The sequence below is a fragment of the Protopterus annectens genome, chromosome 4.part0 (assembly GCF_019279795.1).
Source record: "Protopterus annectens isolate FY-2018-M chromosome 4.part0, PAN1.0, whole genome shotgun sequence".
NCBI lineage: Eukaryota > Metazoa > Chordata > Ceratodontiformes > Protopteridae > Protopterus > Protopterus annectens.
The window spans coordinates 111,137,446-111,160,733 of NC_056733.1; positions in this window are offsets into that span (position 1 = coordinate 111,137,446).

The window sequence follows — 23,288 nt, forward strand, 5'->3', positions numbered from 1 at the left end:
GTCATGAAGGGAATAAAAAGATTCAGATTAAATCTAGATTTAAAGGGACCAGACCCTGTGGTACCTGTAAGGCTTGTCCTCACATAAATACAGATACTACATTCACACACCCCACTAATAATAGAGTGTATTATTTCCATACATATGCTAGTTGTAAAACTATGAACATGATATATTTAGCTACCTGCAGACTATGTGCAGGATTTTATGTAGGGAAGACAAATTGTATGTTAAAAAATAGAAAATTAAATCATTTTTCTGCAATAAGGCTACATAAAGTTTCCAGGACATGATTTTAGGTTTTCAGTAATATAGAGCATACACAAGAGTTTTTTTTAGGGGGCTGGTGAATGAAACAGAGTATCAGGAAGCAAGGTGGATTATAGAGTTAACAGCACATAGATTCCCAGGACTGAATGATGTCATTCCCCTTAAGCCAGCCCTAAAGAAAAAGCGGATACATTACTGATTTTAATTGGTTGCTATTTACTATTTAAACTGTTAGATCTTTTTAATTAATTGTCTGAAGAAGGGCATTAGCCTGAAAGTGTTTACATATCATTGTAGCTTTTCTGATTTTAAGTTGTTTTATGCTGTTTGAGTGATTAAACCTTGGACTTTACTTTGTGGTGGTTGTTGCCATTTTTACTGTTCAATTTGCATTTTGTGGGCAGGATTACCTTTGGTAAGGTTATTCTCTATTTGTGGTTTGGATTTCTGCTGCTGTTAATAATCTTACACATGATGGAGGAGTCCATTGGTGCACCTGGAGTTGAAAAACAGGGTGTCAGCATTACCTGGGCAGAAAAAGTAAAAAGGAACTTTTTTTCTGATGGTAATCCTTTATTATAGGTTCATAGGTTCATAGGCATGTACTAGGCTATTGGCCCAAGGGCCTAAGTAAGCCTAGCCAACAAGGTTCCCTGGCTTACACCACCCAAGAAAGTTAATTTCCTCTGCCTCTGTCGAGTAGAGCGACAGAACGTCTCCCCGAGGTGTATTTCCTATTTCCCATCCACTCATCAAGATTTTTCTTGAAGAGTGCTAATGAGGAACTTTGCTTGACATAGATGGGTAGCTTGTTCCAGAGTATAGGAAGTCTCTGGGACAGGAATCTATCCCTCCAGCATGTCCTGTTTATTGTGGTGACAAGGTTTAGGTCCCTATAGCGTGTAAGCTTGGAGGGATTGGGATTTCTTAAGGTGTAGCATGTCCAACAGCTTTGGGTTTAACATAGCTTTATATGTTAGGCAGAGATCTCCTTGGAGCAGGCGATATGCTACAGAGTAAAGCTGGAGTTTTTTGAGACTGTCAGTGTAGGGCATCTGTTTGAGGCCAGTAATCCTCTTTGTGAGATACTTCTGTGGCCTTTCTAACTGCTGCAGATGTCTTGTGAGGTACATTCCAAAAGGGGCATTATACTCTATAATGGGTCTAATGAGTGCTGAGTAGAGGGGAACAATGCCCTCTTTTTTCCTGGATGAGAACCCTTTTGTGATGAGGTGTGCCACATAGAAGGATTTCCTGACTACTGAGACAATGTGATTATCAAAGGCGAGACTACTGTCCACCTGGGTCCCAAGATCTCTTATCACATATTTGGCATTAAGTAGACTGCCATTTATGTGGTAGTTTATGGGTACAGAGTTTTTACCAAAGGGGATGACAATGCACTGTTTGGCATTGAGCTTGAGGTCATGGCTCTGACACCAGGCATCTGTCTCAGTGAGGCCCTTCTCTAGGATGTCCACATCATTTGGGGACTCGACCATGAATCCTAATTTGCAGCCATCTGCGAACTTCGTTAGCCGGTGGCCTTCTGTGTTAGCCTGTACTTCAGAGAAGTAGATACCAGACAGGAGAGGTCCCAGGACTGAACCCTGTGGTACTCCACTTGTCACTGGTTTGAAGTCAGATTTGGAGTCTGCAACTTTTACAGTGTGGGTTCTGTCAGTGAACCAGTTAGCAACCCATCTTGTGACATAGGGATTTACACCTAGTTTAGTGAGTTTAGCTATAATTCCAGAATGAGGGATGGTGTTGAAAGCCTTGGCGAGGTCAAGATAGGCTGTGTGAACCACCTTACCCTCGTCTATGGCTTTGGTGACTGCCTCAAAGAAGTCGATCAGGTTCAGAAGGCATGATCTGCTTTTCACAAACCTGAACTGGGTGGGGTCCAAAGTTTGGAGGTTACCAATGTCTTTGTTTATGAGTTCCATGATGATACATTCCATGGCCTTGCAGACCAGGCTCATCAGGCTAATAGAGCGATAGTTCCCAGGATCAGTGGTGGCTCCCCCCTTTGTGGAGTGGGATAACTGTTGCTGTGCACCATTCAGTGGTACAAAGCCTGACATGAGACTATGATTGAACATGGTGCTTATGTGGGGAGCCAATTCATTCTGAAGTTCGTGTAAAACACAGTCTGGGATGTTGTCCGGTTCCACAGATGCTGCATTTTTGGTTTTAGAGAGTGCAGCTTTTACCTGCATAGATGTGATTACAGGGACTCTGCATTCTTCCTGTATAGATACGGGCCCTTTAGAGGGTGAGAGGGGGGTAAAGTTAGAAATGAATCTGCCAGGATGTTGGCAATATCAGTTGGTTCTGTAATTTTTGTGCCATTGTGCTGAAATTCAGAGCAGATCTGGGTGTTGTCATTGAGATTCTTGACATAGCTATAGAATGCTTTGTGGTTGCCCTTAGAATCAGTGGTGATTTTGTTTTCATAGCTAGCTTTGGAGGATCTTATAAGGGATTTCAGCTTCTTACTGAGGCTGATCAGGCAGCTACTCCACTCATGGGATTTTACTCTCTTTTGCAACAGTTTCGTCCTTCTGTTGTAGAGTTTGTTTATGGCAGGGGACCACCAGATTGGCTTCCTTTTTTTGGAGGATAGCGTCTTGGTTCTGTTTGGGATAGCATGATCCATGCACTCTTGTAAGTGCTTATAGAGTGCATTTGTGTAAGATTCAGCAGTCATAACTGTACTTTCCATCTGCATGGATGTCATGAAGTTCACCACTTCGGTCTTAAAAAGCATGAAGTTGGATTTGGAGAAATTTTTTACCATGGTTTCCTTAATGGTGGGTGGGGGCGGGATGCGGATATCTAGGGTGATTAGCTTATGGTTGGATCTGACCAATGAGGGGTTGATTTCAGGTGTGGAACACCAGTCACTCACGTTGGTAATGACTGGGTCTAGGATATTGTTGCCCCTGGTGGGGGTGTGGATAAGTTGATCCAGGGCTTTGGAATTTATGAACTGGATTTACAATCTGCAATGACCCAACAATCTGAGCCAGTAGTAAGTACAAAAAGTTCATTAATTTTTGGAGAGTTATTGAATACTCTAGTGAACAAAGTGAGCAAATTAGAATGGCTGTAGTGGCAGCGTTATCACTTTGAAGCTTGTTTAAAGTTTGATTTGGTTCCGAGAGGCATGAGGGTATTGTGGATGCCCACACAAGGGGAAATTTACCCTGAACTGATGGCAAAATGGCAACAAATAAATATAGAGACAGGCTATGCATATATGCAGTTGCTAATAGATTTTTTGCACCACAAGAGAAAACGTTGATAGAAGAAATCAATGAACTACAAAATGGCTTGACAAAGAATATAGTGAAGAAATCTACAGTAATAGAATGGATGAAGCTTTTTGCTCACTAAGTTTTGGACAGTAAACTTCAGCAAACTAAAACAAAAATGTTAACTAGAGACTTTAATGACTTCTCAACAGGTTGGATATTTATCTGGCCAAGAGAAAACTACAATAACACAGATAACCGAGCACTTGACTTGGCTCAGAAAGAAGAAAGGTATTCATCCTATTGTAAACCGAGACACAAAAGCTTTAGAACCAATAGGGAACCTCCCAGTGAAGTGAGGTGGCACATTGAGGTGAACAAACAACTAGATGAGCTCAGTGTCAACCAGGAAGATGTCAGAAACCGAACGGCAGCTACTACGGTTGTTGTTTCAGCTAGAATGGAGGGCATTAGCCCTCATGTAACAAAAGAAAATAACCAGAATTCAAGGAGAGACATTGGTTCAGTTAATGTCAATGCATTAACCACAAGGAACATTAATACCGAATCTACGGACATCTTAGAGATGTGGGAGGGCTCCATACAACTAGGGGCAAGACCCAAAACTGTTCGTATAACAGAGAACAGTCAGCGTTCTTTTTCTTTTTTACCAGCTCCCACCAAGAAGAAAAATGAATGGAGGAGATCACAGCAAGACATGAGAGAAGTGAAAAAAAAGACTTCTCAGTGACTGATGATGATGTTAATATTGTATATAATTTATCTGACTATGTCCTATCTGAAACTGGAAGGTATGTGTTGAACAAAGGGCATACTTTTGTTCCTAGTAACAATAGCAATTTTAGTGATGTCATATTGGATTTAATGATGTTTGGCAGGACTGTCATCTTCTTCTTCTTTCGGCTTTTCCCAGTTAGGGGTCGCCACAACAGATCACCTGTCTGCTCATGATTGGCAGTGGAGTTTTACAGTGTCGAGTTGTCAGCCGGTGCCCAGCCTTCCACAGAAGGCGTACACATGCACGCACTCACACCTAGGGCCAATTTAGAGTGTCCAATCCACCTACAGCATGTCTTTGGGATGTAGGAGGAAACTGGAGCATCTGGAGGAAACCCACGCAACCACATAGAGGACATGCAGACTCCGCACAGAAGGCACCCCAGCCGAGGATTGAACCGGAGAACCTTTTACTGTGAGGCGGCAACGCTAACCGCTGCACCACTGTGGCCACCCATGTCATGTCATGTCATGCTAAAGCAGATATTTGGGAATGATAATACTAACCAACAAGTAACTTTAAGGCAACCCAATACATTTGTCCCTTTATTTAATTCCACCATGAATACTTTTATTAAAGTATGTGAACAGGAAATTGGAGGTTATTTACAAAGTAATTATAATAAGAAGTTCTTTAATCTAACACTAACACAGAGGGAAGTATTAACTTCCTTACAACAGAATACACAAATCATTATTAAATCTGCTGATAAAGGAAAAGCAGTAGTCATAATGAACAGAGATTTTTACTATACTTAATGGATACAACAACTTTCATGCAAATAACACCAATTGTTGTTAATAATGTTATTTGTAGAATTAGAAAATGTTTAGAAGTTTTGAAAGATGAAGGACTGATGGACATGGATTTATATATAATTTTTTGAACATAGAAAATCCTGTTATTTCCATTTTTAAGGCCCTACCCAAAGTACACAAAGATATAAAAAAAAATTAAGGCCTATAGTATCAGACAGGGGTCGATGACAGAAAACATCTCAATTTGGGTAGAATGTACTCTGAGATCAGCATTGACACAAGTTACACATATTTTAAAATATACAGGTGACTTTTTAATGAGTCTAAGTGAGTTTATCAGGCAAACAAAAATAAGGAAAACTTATATAATGGTAACATTAGATGTAAATAATCTCTTTACTGCAATCAGCAATGAGTATGGTTTAACAGCTTTGTCCAGATTCATTTCTGATTTGTGTACATTTGACATTAACAAAAATAGACTTATTATAGAGACGCTTAGACTAATTTTGGAGTGTAATGTTTTCGTTTGTCAAAACAAGCATTATCGCCAGGTACAAGGGGTTGCAATGGGCACTCCTTGTGCCAATACATATGCCAGTTTAGTTATGACATTTTGGGAGCAACATCATGTCTTAGGAAAATATCATGATTGGTGTAATAACATTTGTTTTTATAAACACTTTGTGGATGACATTTTCCTGTTGAGGGATGGTGAACAGTGAGAACTTGTAGCCTCTGTTGAATACTTAGAATCCACTACATCTTTTTTAAGATTTTCCATGAATTCTTCCAGTATTCAGTTGGATTTTTTAGATGTAAGAGTTATACAAAATGAAAATGGTTTCAAAACCACACTCTGTAGAAAAGATTGCTGGAAAATCAATGTATTAACATATGACAGCATGCACCTAAGATTTACTTTTAACAACATAGTGGTAACACAGTTGGGTAGGGTGTCAAGATTATGTACAGGTGAGGACATGTTTGAGATGAAATTTTGAGAGAGGATATAAACAACACAAGGTAGAGGGAATAGTTCAGAAAAGAGTAGGGCAAACGAAGGATACGATGCGGCCATGGTTAATACGTGACTGAGAGGAAAATCTTATGAACAACAATTCCACATGACAGGAGAATAAAATAAGACTGATGTTCACTTACAGAAACAATATACATGGGGTATGTTATATAGTGAGGAAAAATTAGAAAATTCTTCTTACAGATGAAAAGATAAAGTTATAGGGGAAGAACCAATGTTTGGTTTTAGAAGGAATAAGAACTTAAAAGATTTGTTATGTCATGAAGGGAATAAAAAGATTTAGGTTAAATCTAGATTTAAAGGGACCAGACCCTGTGGTACCTGTAAGGCTTGTCCTCACATAAATACAAATACTACATTCACACACCCCACTACTAATAGAGTGTATTATTTCCATACATTTGCTAGTTGTAAGACTATGAACGTGATATATTTAGCTACCTGTAGACTATGTGCAGGATTTTATGTAGGTAAGACAAATTGTATGTTAAAAAATAGAATATTAAATCATTTGTCTGCAATAAGGCTACATAATGAGCACAATGCCTTAAATCAACACATACATCAGTTTCCAGGACATGATTTTAGGTTTTCAGTAATACAGAGCATACACATGGGGGGGGGGGGCTGGTGAATGAAACAGAGTATCAGGAAGCAAGGTGGATTTTAGAGTTAACAGCACATAGATTCTCAGGACTGAATGATGTTATTCTCATTAAGCCAGCCCTAAAGAAAAGGCGGATAAATTACTGATTTTAATTAGTTGCTATTTACTATTTAAACTGTTAGATTTTTTTAATTAATTGTCTGAAGAAGGGCATTAGCCTGAAAGTGCTTACACATCATTGTTGCTGTTCTGATTTTATGTTGTTTTATGCTGTTTGAGTGATTAAACCTTGAACTTTACTTCATGGTGATTGTTGCCATTTTTACTGTTCAATTTGCTTTTTATGGGCAGCATTACCTTTGGTAAGGTTATTCTCAATTTTTGGTTTGGATTTCTACTCTCACTAGGGAACAGGTCCTTAAGGCTCTCTCTAAGACCAATAACACTGCATCAGTGGGCCCAAACAATATCCCAGGATGCCTTCTAAATAGCATGAAACATGACCTATCAGGGGATCTGGAATTACTATTTAACTGTAGCCTCCAAACAGGCTTCATGCCTCATGAATGGAGAAAGGCAACAGTCATCCCTCTGCACAAAGGTGGGCCATCTACAGACCTTGTAAACTACAGACCCATAAGTCTCATTAGTCTTATATGTAAAGCCATGGAAAGAATTATCATGGAGATGACCAACAGAGATATAGTAAAACTCCATACCAGTGGCGGCTGGTGACTTCAAATCACAGGGGGGCTGCAGGAGACGCTGAATGGGTGGGGTCAAAGGGAAGGGGTGTGGTCAACCATAAAGGGGAGGAGCTATGCACAAAACCACAAAAAACTAACTTTAATTAAATACGCTGCCCTGGGTGGCAAACCATCATTATGAAAGTCCAATCAAGACAAAAATAAGTGTAGAAGAATAAAAATATTTCAATGCATTGGCTGCATGACAGCTTACTTAATATCTAGATGGAAACAAAAGGTTGTGAGGCATGAAAAAATAAATTACTTTTTAAATACATTACTGGAATGCCAGTCAAAATCAAGTATAAGAAAAACTAGAAGCACTCAACTCAAACCACTTCTCCTTGCACTGCAGATCTAATTATAATATATTCAGCTTTATTAAAGTACCAAGCAACATGCTGAAAGTAGAAATCTATGTGATGCCCCCACTTGTAAAAATGTTTCTTATCCAAAAAAAGACCTGCTGCCTGACAACTTGTTTCATGGGGAAAACATGATAAAAGTAAAAAATGAAAAGCAAACAAGAAACAAGCTCAAGATACATTGCTTAAAGGATTACTGTACAGGTTATGGACCACACATGATTGGCATTCTGTTTAGTTTACGGGTAAAGTCTGTAGAGCTGACTGGAAGTCTCCAACAAGTGTAATGAGCTTTTTAAAATAATGGAATCCTGTCCTTTAATACCCAAGGCTTATACATTATCTAGTCAAGTATTCTCTGCATGGCAACAACAGATAGGCTTTCAATGTTGGCAATTCTTTAACAGTATGCTTATTAAAGCTTACTTGCATCTTACGATCTCAGACAAGCTTACCTTATGGTCATTAAAGCATTGCTACTTAAAACACAGAGCAACAGGCACTTTGAGTAATAAGCATAAATCAACAGTACAAAATATGACAGAAACCAGACCATTCTGCAAAATCAAGGACAGATGAAAAGCCACTGTAGTACTTATGCAGTGTGTCCTCCCCATCCAAGGTAGATACAACTACTCCTTGCCTTGCTTGGACACATCCAGAGTCACTACATGGGGGAGTGGGGTGCAAAAAGCATGTCACAATTTGAAATCTCACTGGCTGACTGTGATGGCCCTGACACATTTGTCATACCTCTCAACCTCAAGAGCAAGAAATCTGGACAAAGCCATACACAGAAGTGGGACAAAGGCCCAACAATAAGGACAATTTTAAATATTGCTCTAATAAACTTAGAAAGATAATAGAATAGGTCTTGCATTAGTATGAATTTTCTGAAGGGTATAAAATCTGAAACTCAAATGTCTGTCATTTTCTAACTTCAGTCTTTAGTGATGTCACTAATTTGCCAAAAAACACAATTTTATGAAAAATGGACAAAACATGATGCAAAAATATAAAATAGACACACAATACAGCTGCTACCTGTCAAAGAAGGGACACTTTAATATTAGTACTGCTACCTTGAGCAGCTGACAAAATATAAAAGAATCTACATGCATTTCAAGTAATCTATAACTTTGATTATTACAGTTATTTCTTAATTGTAAACCCTCCATGTTTTCTTCCAAAATTGCTATTTTTGGAGGGATTATAAGGGGAAGAGCAACATTTTGAGCCAAAATTGGGGACAGTTGAGAGGTTGGCTATGCCTAATTCTATAAAGCAATTTATTTGCATGTACCTCTCAACCTGTTAATGCAGTAAATCAGAACAAGGCCAAATATATTGGGGCACATATAAACAGTACTAAAATTGCTCTTGTATAAATTGAGACAGTTGATACAACAGCTCTTACTTTAACATGCATTTTTCTGAAGGTTATGAAGTCTGAAACTTAGAGTGACTTCTGGCAAATCATTTAGGAATTAAAACTACAAATTTTATGAACAAACCAAAAATAAGAAGCAAAAATCTATTCATTCTTTGAAAATCTGGACAGTTGGGAGGTATAGTTCAGCTGGGCCTATCTGAGTTTGCTGCCCTTCCCCCCCTGACAAAACAATGGTTGAATGGAGCCTCTGCAGCCATTCCAATGAACCATTATACTTGGCTATTTCACTCCATTTACCATAAACACTAATGTGCATACTGCTTTACTTCTATGATGAGTTGGACTTCATTTGAAAGTTTTATCTTGTATTTTACAGCACAAACACTAAGTCATCTGTTAAACAAAGCAATGCAGTCTCACAATGAAAACTTAGCATTAAAACTTCTCTGCCCTTGAAACTCACATTCATTGAAACAGCATTGAAACCCACATTCAAAGAAAATACATTTTGCCAGTGGCAGATAAAGATTAATTTTGGGCTGTTTTGAATCATAGGCTCCTTGCATATGAAACATACATGTGCTCTTTGATACACCTTCCTCATTGTACTAAAATTATATTCCTTGTACAATACAGTACACTTGTTACAGGATGTTTTAAATTTGTTTTGAACATTTTTCCAGTAAGCAATGAAACAAACCATATGCACCCATAATGGCAAAACTGCCCAGTTGAGAACATTTATCATAAAAAGTCTACTCAGACTTCCACAGTCCACCATTATTAGTAAATATACACAATTCCACAGTCCACCATTATTAGTAAATATGCACAATTCCACAGTCCACCATTATCAGCAAATATGCACAATTCCACAGTCCACCATTATCAGTAAATATGCACAATTCTACAGTCCATTATCAGTAAATATGCACAATCTCTGAAGTCAGTCATCTAAATAATTCCACATTAAAGAAATCTGTAACTAATGAAGTGGTTGCTGCTAGCAATCACCTTTATATTTCATGGTTTCATCGAAAAATAAAGTGTCTGTTGCCCTGCAGGAATAAATCGTCTATATTACATTAAAAAAATGATAAGCTAGTAATAATATTGCAAAAGGAAATGGATGGCAAACTGATAACGAACTCATAGTTAGTATCTTCACCAAGGAGAACATTCTCAGTAGGCAGCACCTACACCTTGCGGGAGTAGAACCCACAACCTTCTGCAACAAAAGGAAGTACACAGCCTGTTGTGCTATAGTATTAACTTGGCAAAGCACTAAACTTCTTCCCTGCAGCTCTCAGTTCCTTGTAAAATCTACTCAATACTCAACTGCATCTCAACCGCAGCTCAAGAAAACTGGAAAAAGCCAAAATGTATTGGGGTCAAAAGCCCAAAACAGGGACACATTAAACATTGCTTGTATAATCTTGGAAAGTTGCTAGAATAAAATGTTGTGTTGCCACCATATATTTTACTGCCAAGGTCCCTGAGCAAAAACAGTCAGAGTAACATACCACTACATACATCAGCTGCTTTGTAAAAGAGGAAGACTGAAACTTAAATGGCTATCATTTAGTGAATTCAGTTCTCACCATAGCCGTCAACCTCTTAGTACAAAACACCTGGACAAACCCAGTAATGAGGGAATACAGCCCTCAAACATATTCAGTGAATTCAGTTCTTGCCATAGCTGTCAACCTTAGCACAAAAACCTGGACGAAGCCAATAATGGGGAATACAGTCCCAAAAATAGGGACAAATTTAAAATATTCATCTTATAAACTTGAAAATTGCTAAAAAAAAAAAGGTTGTGCTACTATGTATTCTGAAGAACATGAAGTTGGAAATTCAAATGCCGGTCAATTTTACTGGACAGAACAAAACAATTTTCAGCAGAGACGAGGGATTAAAACTGCAGACACATCTTTGTAAAATGGCAGGGCACCAGAGCAAATCCACACAAACACAGGCAGGAGATGCATACTCCACACAGAAGCCACCCCAACCAAGAATCAAACCAGAAAACCTATAGCTGTGAGGCAACAATACTACCACCACACCATCAATTATGCAAGGAATTAAACATTCAGAAACCTGAAGTCTGAAATTCAAATGCCTGTCAATTTTACTGGACAGAACAAAAACAATTTTCAGCAGAGACGAGGGAATAATACTGCAGACACGTCTTTGTAAAATGGCAGGGCACCAGAGCAAATCCACACAAATACAGGGAGGAGATGCAGACAGAAGCCACCCCAACCAAGAATCAAACCAGAAAACCTATAGCTGTGAGGCAACAATACTACCACCGCACCATCAATTATGCAAGGAATTAAACATTCAGAAACCTGAAGTCTGAAATTCAAATGCCTGTCAATTTTACTGCTGACAGAACAAAACAATTTTCAGCAGAGACGAGGATTAATACTGCAGACACGTCTTTGTAAAATGGCAGGGCACCAGAGCAAATCCACACAAATACAGGAGGAGATGCAGACAGAAGCCACCCCAACCAAGAATCAAACCAGAAAACCTATAGCTGTGAGGCAACAATACTACCACCGCACCATCAATTATGCAAGGAATTAAACATTCAGAAACCTGAAGTCTGAAATTCAAATGCCTGTCAATTTTACTGCGGACAGAACAAAAACAATTTTCAGCAGGGATTAAAACTGCAGACACGTCTTTGTAAAATGGCAGGGCACCAGAGCAAATCCACACAAACACATGGAGGAGATGCAGACTCCACACAGAAGCCACCCCAACCAAGAATCAAACCAGAAAACCTATAGCTGTGAGGCAACAATACTACCACTGCACCATCAAATACGCAAGGAATTAAACATTCAGAAACCTTTAAGTCTGAAATTCAAATGCCTGTCAATTTTATTTAACAATTTTAATCAGGACAGTCTGACTTGGAACAAATAAACAATTTTCAGCAGAGGACAAGGAAGAAATAATGCAGACATGTCTTTGTAACATGGGAGGACACAAAAGCAAACCCACACAAACACAGGGAGAAGATACAGACCCCACAAAGAAGGAACCCCAGCCAAGAATCAAACCCAAGAACCTGCAGCTGTGAGGCAACAATGCTACTACTACACCATCAAATATCAAGCATTGCAACATTTACAAACCACAGATATTATGAGGAACAGATCAGATCGAATATGAGGCAAAATCTGAAATTTTGGTGGTGGGTAGGAACTCAAGTCTTTAACACCTGCATACAGGGTACAGGGTTCAAGCCTGAGGCATTCCCTACCACACCACCATAAGCACCTGGGGCATTTACACACACACACACACACACTCCAGTAAAGCACAAGCACCATACACAAACTCCAGTAAAGCACAAGCACCATACACAAACTCCAGTAAAGCACAAGCACCATACACAAACTCCAGTAAAGCACAAGCACCATACACAAACTCCAGTAAAGCACAAGCACCATACACACACAAATAAACATTGTAAATTAAACAGCACAAACTCAATAAACATAGTAATTAAAGGCACCTTACCTGAATGAATACATCCAGTTAACGACATACATCCTTCCCGGCGCAACACTGAAGACCCGAGATCCCAATGCTCCTTCCAGCGAGATCCCTAAGGCTCTGTCCCGAGTCCCTGCTGCTCCTCTTGCAGTCCGGACGCCCCATACTCTGGGCGGGTCTGTGAACTAAAAAAGTCCACAGACGTCTCCTTGTGTCCCCTATGGGGATGGCGCCTTTCGAGGCTGCGCATAGACCGATAAGTCGGGACTCGGTCTACATGCGCCAAGTCCGAATTTTAAAAAAATAATTTTTTTTTATTTTTCGTTTATTTTTTCTTTCTTTTTTTAAGTTTTTGAGGGGGCTGCAGTCCGGCAGCCCTATGCCACGAGCCGCCCCTGCTCCATACACTAGATCCAACCCAGTTTGGTTTCGTCAAGGGCAGATCATGCCTACTCAAACTGGTGGACTTCTTTGAGAAGGTCACCAAAGCAATGGATGAGGGCAAAATCATTCACACTGCCTACCTTGACCTGGCCAAGGCATTTGACACAATATCTCATTTGGGCATTGTTGACAAACTCAAAAGGTTAGGTAAAAACCCATATGTCACCCAGTGGATAGCCAACTGGCTCACAGACAGGATCCAGGAAGTTAGAACTGGGGAGTCCATCTCTACAAAGAGGTCAGTCACAAATGGAGTCCCTCAGGGATCAGTCCTTGGACCGCTCCTTTTTGGCATTTACTTCTCAGACATCAAGGCCAATGTCAGTGGTCTCTGGCTGACTAAATTTGCAGATGATTGTAAATTAGGAGCTGGCATTGAATCTCACACTGACACAAATGTTCTCCAGGAGGGGCTGACACAGGTAAACAACTGGTGTCAGAGTCATGGACTAAAACTAAATGCCAAGAAATGCATAATAGCATCCTTTGGGAAGTCATCCATCCCTGATAACTATCATATTGACAACACATCCCTCAGAGTTAACCCAGTAGTCAGGGACTTAGGGACAAACATTGATAGTAATTTAGCCTTTGATCATCACGTGTCTACAGTGGTGAGGAAATCTTTCTATGTTGCACAACTTATAAACAAAGGTATGGCATCTAAGTCCAAGGAAGTCATTGTTCCACTGTATTCGGCATTCATCAGACCTATCATTGAGTACAATGCTCCCTTTGGTATGTACCTAACCAGGCACATCCAACAACTGGAACATCCACAGAGGTTCCTCACTAAAAGAATGCAGGGCATAAGTAATATGTCCTATGTAGACCGCTTCAAGGCCCTATCCCTGTATTCTGTTTCTTCCAGGCTTTTGAGGGGAGATCTATGCCTGGCATACAGGGCATTGTCAGGCCCCACTCTGATGGAACTCCTGCATATCCACAAAATAAACAGTACCAGAATTTCCCATTTTAAAGACTTAAACCTTGCCTGTGATATAAACAGGACCTGCTGGAGAGATAAGTATGTATCCCAGAGACTACCCCATCTATGGAACAGGCACCCCATCCATGTGAAGCAGAATTCCTCCCTAATCCAATTCAAGTGCAACTTGGACAATTGGATGGGAAACAGGAAATTCATTCCTGATTTGGCACCTATGTCTCTGATGCAAACAGGTAACATGTACATGGTTCATCTCCCAGGCCCATGCTTACACTTATCAAGGGTATCAGAACTCGTCAGAGATTTGGGATGTATGGCTAGACTTAAAAAGGGCCTTGTGGTCATTAGCCTAGTAAACACCTATGAACCTATAGAGCGAGTAACCCATGTACCATTTGACTTGTGGATATGCAGCATTTCCAGTAAAACAGGGTCAGAGATTGTCTTATATGCAAGGCAGAGATTGCCTCTGAGTAGTCTGTATGAAACAGAATAAAGTGACAGTGATTTCAGGTGATCCACATAGGACAGATGCTAAAGACCTTGAATTTTCCGTGTGAGGAACCTTTCTGGTCTCTCCAATTGCTGCAGGTGTTTGGAAAGGTAATACCAAAAGAGGTGCTGTACTCAGTTGTTGGCCTGATGAGGGAAGAGTACGAGGAGGTTATAACTTCTTTTTTCTCTGGAGGCAATGCCCTTACTTATGAGAAGAGCAATATAGAATGCCCTTCTTACCACTGTGTAGACATGGTGATCAAAGGTAAGGTTGCTGTACTCCTCTGTAGATGGTTACTGTGAAGAAATACGATTGTCTTAGTGAGTTGAATAATGTGCTAACTCTCCTCAATATCAGTTTAGATAGCTATACATTTGCGTTTTTATAATGGAGTACATTATTAATGGATTGCATCTGTCTTAGTCTGTGCTCCAGAGATGTTAATTACTGCATAAGCAGGTGAATTGCAATCTAATCAACCAATCTTGTGAGACTATTCAACAAGATATAAACCCCCATGCAGACTCCATGCTGTTTTTTCCTAGGGATGTCACAAAGTGTGGAGTACAAACACAGCATTTACAAGGTAAGTCCTGAACATGTACTGCAATGCATAATACTATTATGACACTTACTTGTATTTCATCATGTGGTAGGTAAAAGGTGGAAAATGTGTATAGAAAGTCAAGTAACATGTGACAGCAGAGAGTTATTTTACTTGTATGTGTCTATTAGAAAGTAGCAGTTTTCAGCCATGCACAATTCATACATTCATAACTCTTCAAAGTACAAGGGATCAATGCATAGTCTCAGTTTAGCATCATATGTCTGTAATGGAATATCTTTACATAGAGAAGTTATGCCATAATATGACTTCAGCTTGGCCCACCCCTTGAAAGAACAGTGCACCCTTGCATGTGCTATGACAGGAATTCACCTTTGCTCCCACCACCAAAAGAGCCGTGTACATTTTTTGTGCTGTCCATCCTGGCCTTTTTGCTGACAACTGCATATCATACTATTTCCATTTAATATACACACACAATGTAAGGTAAATGAGGTAGACTGGCTTTCAGACTGTATATCTTTGAATACTGGTCACATAACTGCTGAATGGCTAAGCAACACATATTAGTATGATTTCAAGCAATAGTTCTAACAGGTTGTGTGATCACAAGAGCAGTGCATCCAAATCTAGTTCATATAATACATGTATAAATAACACCTGATGGCTTGATATCAGATAAAATAAATTGTGGAAGATTGTGGTGCAATGGATAACTTAAAGTTGTTTGTTGCCAAGCTGTTTGTGTGGCAAATAGGGATAAGGCATCCATCCTGTTTTCTGAAGGTGCATTGGAGTGAGATTGGAAATCCAGACCTTTGCAGACATACCTCCTGTTTAGTAACAAACTGTATTTCCTTTTTTTTTTCTCCTTCTGTCTTACTTTAGTGGGTGATGGGGGGGGGAGACATTGTTTACACAATGCGCCAGTTAGCACAAACAGGTTTAGCTATGCTATTCAGTTTTATGTATAGAACAGCATTGTGGAAAATGGACGGCTGCACCACCCAGGTAGCAGATAGGACCCAGACAGCCACGAATAGAAACCAGATGCTTTCTATTAATGTAATTGTGCATTATGCAAACCTACTAAGTGCTATTGTGCTGTGGTTAACAGCGAGAACTTAACAATTAATACTAACTTAGGGGATGTTGTGTAACTTACTCTGTGGCAGCAAGTGTTAAGTCTAGGTCTGAAGTCTGGATGGTCCTGGGTTTGAGTACAAGGTGTACAGTCTTTGGTTTACTGTTGTGACATTGCAGTATTTAGTAATAAAGTGACACTGAGAAAGGATTTCCCAGCTTTTCTGTGGCAATAGCTGTCAGTGCAGGATTAACATCCATATGGTCCAGGGTTCGAATACAGCATATAGCATTCAATTTTAATGTTGTACTAATTCACATTATAGTCATTCTCACTTATAGCAGGTGGCCTAGTGTAGCTTTTATATTTATATGACTTAGGACTGACACAGTAATATTGTGTCAGTTATGTAATTATTTATTAAATAATCTATATATTGTCTAGTTAATAGCAAAAGTCTGACTGTGGGTATAATGTGTACTATGTTCAGGCAAGTATAGTCCTGCTATGTGGCTTGACATGCCCTTCCCATTGGACCAACACAGTTACTGAATTTCCTGTATCTGAAATAATGTAGAAATTGCATTAGCTACCAAACTTCTGCATCACTTACTAACACGCAAACACATTGTACCCTTTGCACCCTGTTTGCTCGACGGTAAGCGACAGGCAGCTTTTTCAAATGTTGCCAAATTAAAAAGTGTGCCTTATGAGTAAACATGATGCATACAATTGGCGGGAAAATATCATTCTACATTGGACTTGCTCTGTGACAGACATGGAAGGCAGTTCTGGAGAGGGTTTGAGATTTAAGGCTCAAAAGTGGTGTGTCCAGAAGTTCAGAGTGCTTGTTGGACTCCTAGTGAATGACCATGGGCCTCCAGCTCCTTCAAAGGCACTATCATGACCCACAATCAAGGACAGAGGAATGGAATAGTGTAGCACAGGCTCTGACCAGTGCTACTGGCATCCCTCACACTGGTGAACAATGTAGGAACCACTACCAAGACTTCAGGAAGAGGAGGAGGAGGGATACCCTTGACCATTGGATAGAGGAATGTCAGACTGGTGGCACCTCACAGATGTGTAAGCATGACTTTCGGACATTACTTGCAATGGTTTAAAGCTGCATATAGTCAGCCTTGGTAATTGTAATGGTATTCTGTTCTGTTCTGTTTTTTCCACAGCTGAAGCAGATCATGATATGAATGTTAAAGCCCATGAAAGTCGATTGGCACAGATGCGAGCAGCATGTGGTATGCATGCATCACAATAGTACTGTTATTGTAGCACTAAAAGTTAAAGACGGCTTTGTAATACCTCTCAACTGTACGGGTTTTGCAGAATGTTCAGATTGTTACCTCATAATTTTGGTTTGCTTCTCATAAATTGTGTTTGTCTGGCAAGTCTTAGCCAAAGCATTGAGGACTGCAGTCAGAAAATGACATTTGTGTCTCATACTTTATACTTTTCACAACATCAGTGTTAATGCAAAACTTGTCACTGTATCACTTTTCTAGTTTTGTAGAAGAATATGTAAAATGTGTTGCTATTTGTGCACCTTTGTACCTCCAGTATTTATTGCTTGGTCCACATTTGTGGCTGTAAGAGGTTGTGAGGTATGGGCTTAGTTGGTATGTATTGCAGTCATACCTGTCAACTGTACAGATTTCCACAGACTGTCCAGTCTATGTATAGTTACAGATATAGTTGTAGTTTTCAGTCAAATAATTGCATAAGGTTGAGGACTGATATCACTAAATAATATCAGACATGTGAGATTCAGACCATAGACCCTTCAGAAAAGGCATACAAGTGCAAAATCTGTTACTGTATCACCTTAATAGGTTTGTAAGAGCAAGTATGTAAGAGTCATCCCTATTTTTTTGAATTTGGCCCCCTATTACATATGACTTTGTCCACATTTATTGATGTATGACTTTGAGGCCTGTGAATACAGTACTATAAAAGAGCATACATCTTGCAACTGTAAAATGATTCTATGTATGCAGTACTCTGTGTTAACACAGACCACTATGGTAGTAGAGACTAGTCAGCAGCTATGCATGCAGTACTCTGTGTTAACACAGAACACTATGGTAGTAGAGACTAATCAGCAGTTGTGGGTTGAAACACCACAATTACCAAATGAACAAGTGCTGTTAATATTTCATTATTATTGCACTGTAATTGCAGACCTCTCTAGCAGTGGCAGAAATGGCCTGCTGGAAAATGTAATCAATAGAATTGCAGCCTGCATATGGGCAATATATGTGCACAAGAAGGATTGCTGGATGAAATCTGTACTATAGTTCACATCTGTTATCAACTGGATATTCAGAAACATTATAAAAAAGTTTGTTTACAGTTTGTACTGTTTATAGTAAAGGTAACATAATACAGTGAAATATAATGTTGCTAATGTTCTCCCTTTTTTCCTCTCTCCCCAGCTCTTATGCTCTTTTTTTTCTTTTTTCCCACAGCACAGCGGGTTAGCTCTGTCCTATAGGAGCCACCTGCCCTCACTCAACCGGCTATGGTACCACATCCCAGCATGTCAGGGACACACCTTGGTTGAACCTCCTCTGCTGCCTCTGCACTACCTGGGCCCTCAGGCAGTTCTGCTCCGCAGGATAGGCCAGTGGTTTCCTCCAGGAGCAGTGGCAGAGGTGGTGATTTTATTACCCGGGACAAACTGCCAGTGTTGTTGTGTAGGATTTTGTGCCACAGAATTGGTGCATGCCTAATTTGTTTTCAACTAATTTGTTATCCAATAAAAATAAAATCTGTACTATAGTTCACATCTGTTATCAACTGGATATTCAGAAACATTATAAAAAAGTTTGTTTACAGTTTGTACTGTTTATAGTAAAGTTAACGTAATAGAGTGAAATATGATGTTGCTAATGTTCTCCCTTTTTTCCTCTCTCCCCAGCTCTTATGCTCTTTTTTTTTTCTTTTTTCCCACAGCACAGTGGGGTAGCTCTGTCCTATAGGAGCCACCTACCCTCACTCAACTGGCTATGGTACCACATCCCAGGATAATTCTGACTTTAGTAAAATTGTGGAAAGTGTTCCAAGGTTTACTTATAGGAACACTTATAACTTGAAGAGGTATTTGCAGCATGATTCGTGTAAACTTATTTCACCTAATTTGTTATCCAGTAAAATAAGGGTATGTACAAGTGTGGGGCCTGTTCAGTTTGTAGGTACATACTGGAGGGCCTCTTTGTTAGTTTAAAGCATCTAGATAAAACAATAGCTGTTCCAAGTGTTTATACCTGTAACATGGAGGGGATAGTTTATATCAGCATATGTTCCTATTGTGAAAGTTTTTATTTAGGGATGTCTACTAGAAGCTTGAATAAATGTATCAAAGAGCATATGTATTCTACCAAGACTAAGGACTGTAAGAATGCTTTATATAAGCATTATTTAGAGTGCAAGAAGAGCAAAAAAAAATTTCCATTCTTGAACAGGTGCCAAGAGATAGGAAAGGGGGTGATTACAAAGGGTTAGTTGAGCAGAAAGAGGCAAAATGACAAATGAGGTTAAATGGAGATAAACCCCCAAGTCTGAACGAGGTTGTGATGACCGTGCCCTGGCCCAGCAATCAAGGAGCCTCAATCCTCACCACTAACACTAGGGAGGTCATCTCCTAGAAGAGGAAAGGATAACAAATACACACAGTAAAGTACAATTTCCCTTAAGTGCACACAGAGAGCACAGTCAGTCTGGGGCTGGTTGCTCCCTTGCTCTCCAGGTCCCCAATAAGACTCCCTACTGGCACAGCTATAGGGTCCATATCTCAGCCTAGCTGGCAAGCTAACTTCCAGTACCGTCTCTGTCCAACCAGTACTTCGTGTGCCAGCCCAGGTAGCTGACTCACACCCACACTTTGAGATAAGTATTTATACAACTTCACAGACACTCCTGGGAAGGGCTGACACAGATTCTCCAGTTGTGCCCCTTTACCCAGACTATACAGTAGTAATTACTGCCACCAGCAGCTAATATTATCAGCTACCCAAAGGCCCTTGAAAGGGTGTCCAATTATTGCTGTGCAATATTATTATCCAATTGGTAATGTGGCTATTCAGTCTTAAAGCTTATTAGAGTGGCTTATTACGATAACCTCTACAAATATGCAATGTACTCTAGAGCCTACACAAACCAGCCACAGGTAAAAGTTTTTAAAATATTTAATAATAAATAATTAAAACACAAGACAATACTACTACACCACAGAGACATCTAAGAGTTCAGAGATCACACAGAAACAATACAGTAGACAGGTCTGATGTCAAAGAAAAACACTTAATCTAACTTTCTAATCTGTAGCTAATCTTAAGGGAAAACACAGTGCTATAATCCTACTTACAGACATATAGAGCATAAGCAGTGCTGCAGTTGATGGTCCAAGACAAAATGCTTTCAGTCTCTTACTGAACAATAGTTTTTAAAACACTAACAAACAGCTCTGCTAAGGCCCTCCCAAATGACATCATGTTGACACTTAGATTTTCCCAGTATTCACATTACATCATCTTGACACTTAGTCTGGCGTTCCCAGGCAAACAAACTGCATTATTTAGCAAGCTAACACCTGCTCAGGAAACTACAACAATAAAAGACATTTCACATGTATACTCTAACAATTATTCCTTAAGTTAAGACAATAGAAAGAATGTGTTCAGCCAGATGCGTCGGCACCATCTTTTTAGATAATTGTAACTTCAAAGAACATTTGAAATGCTTGGCTTGATTTTCCTTACAACAGATGGCAATGTTGCAACACTTTTGAAGTTCACATTTTACAGTGTTTTCTTTCATTTAAGAACACAAGCCTGTATTTTACATTTATTTATACAAATAATAGAATTACGTATCAAATTCTATTTGGCTAGGCTGGCAGCCTTCGCCCATCTTTCCCCATTCTTCACATCTCTTGCCTTCTGGAAAACTCAAGCTAATTTTTCAAGTGACGCTTGAAAGGGTTAGGTCTATCTGGGTGTACCTCATCCCATTCTCTGTCTTGAGAGCCCATCAGCATTGGCATTGCTACTCCCACTGCGGTGCTGCACTGACATATCATATGCTTGCAACCCCAGGCTCCATCTTAGCAACTTGGCATTTTGCTGACTGGCTCTGCTTAACCATATTAGAGGGTTGTGATCTGTCATTACAGTGAATTTTATTCCATACAGATAAGGCTGAAGTTTCTGCAATGCCCACACTATAGCTAGACATTCCTTTTCTACAGCTGCATAGCATTTCTCCCTGGGTTGGAGCCTATGACTGAGATAAACCACTGGGTGCCCTTCCCCCTCTGGAGAAATCTGGCTAAGTACAGCCCCCATCCCGTGGTTTGAAGCATCCACTTGCACAACAAATTCTTTGCTGTAATCTGAACTGGCTAACACAGGGGGTCCTCCCAAAGCATCTTTAAGCTTCTGAAATGCCTGCTCACATGCTGGGGTCCACACTACCTTATCTGGCCTGTTCTTCCTTGTCAGGTCTGTCAGAGAGCAGCTATGGTACTATAACTAGGGACAAACTTTCTGTACTACTCTGCTGTCCCTAAGAATGCCATCACCTACTTTTTTTAACAGGTGCAGGCCATGTCTGAATAGCTTCCACTTTGGCAGGTTCTGGCCTTATCCTACCACTCCCCACTCTATATCCTAGGTAGGAGACCTCTGCCATACCCACCTGATATTTGCTCGGCTTAATGGTCAACCCTGCCCTCTGTAGTCTTCCAAGCACCTCCCTGACATGCTGAAGGTGCTCTGGCCAGGAATGGCTGTAGATGGCAATATCATCTAGGTAAGCAAGGGCAAACCCTCCTGCTCCTGCTAGGATATTATCCACCAGCCTCTGGAAAGTTGCTGGGGCATTCTTCATCCCAAAGGGCATCTTTGTGAACTCATACAAGCCAAATGGAGTCACAAAGGCTGACCTCTCTCTAGCACTAGAAGTCAAGGGCACCTGCCAGTAACCCTTGGTAAGATCAATGGTTGTAAGATACTTAGCCCCACCCAGCTGCTCTAAGGCCTCATCTGTCCTAGGCATGGGGTAAGCATCTGACTTTGTGTGACTATTTAATTTCCTGTAATCCACACAGAACCTGGTGCTGCCATCCTTCTTTGGCACCAACATCACTGGTGAGGCCCAGGGATGGTTGGACTCTTGAATCACCCCTAGTTCCAACATTTCCTGTATCTCGTCCCCTCAGAGTCTGTTTGACTTTCTCAGGCACCAGATAAGGGGCCTGCCTAATAAGCCTTTGGGGTCCTATATCCACCTGGTGCTGCACCAGGTGGGTGCTCCCTGGTTTCCCAGTGAACACATCCCCAAATTCCTGCAACACTGCTCGGGTTTCTCAAACCAGGGTAGGAGATAGCTGCTGGGATATTGCTACCCCTTCCACTGAGGTGTCAGACCGAGCCTCACTGAGGAGATCAGTCCACAGATCTCCCTCAGACTATTCCTGCAATCCACTGCAAATGCTCAGCATAAGGGCCTCCCTATCATGGTAAGGTTTCATCATGTTAACATGGTACAATTTGTGCCCCCTGCCTTCTGCCTAGCACTTCCACCATGCAGTTAACATCACTTACCTTTCTTACCACCTTGTAGGGTCCCTCCCAAGCTGCTTGCAGCTTGTTGTGTCTGACAGGAATGAGAACCATTACCTGCTGCCCCACAGCATATTCCCTAGCTTGAGCATTCCTGTCATACCACATCTTTTTTCTGTTGTTGAGCTTCTGCCAGGTTCTCCTGGGCCAAGCCCATGAGTTCCCTGAGCCTTGTCCTAAGGTTTAGGACGTATGCCACAACAGACTCCTTGTGAGACTCACACTCACCTTCCCACTCATCTCGAATTAAATCTAGAGGTCCCCTCACCCTATGCCCATACAACCACTCAAAGGGTGAAAAACCTGTGGATTCCTGGGGAATCTCTCTGTAAGCAAACAACAGATGGGCAAAT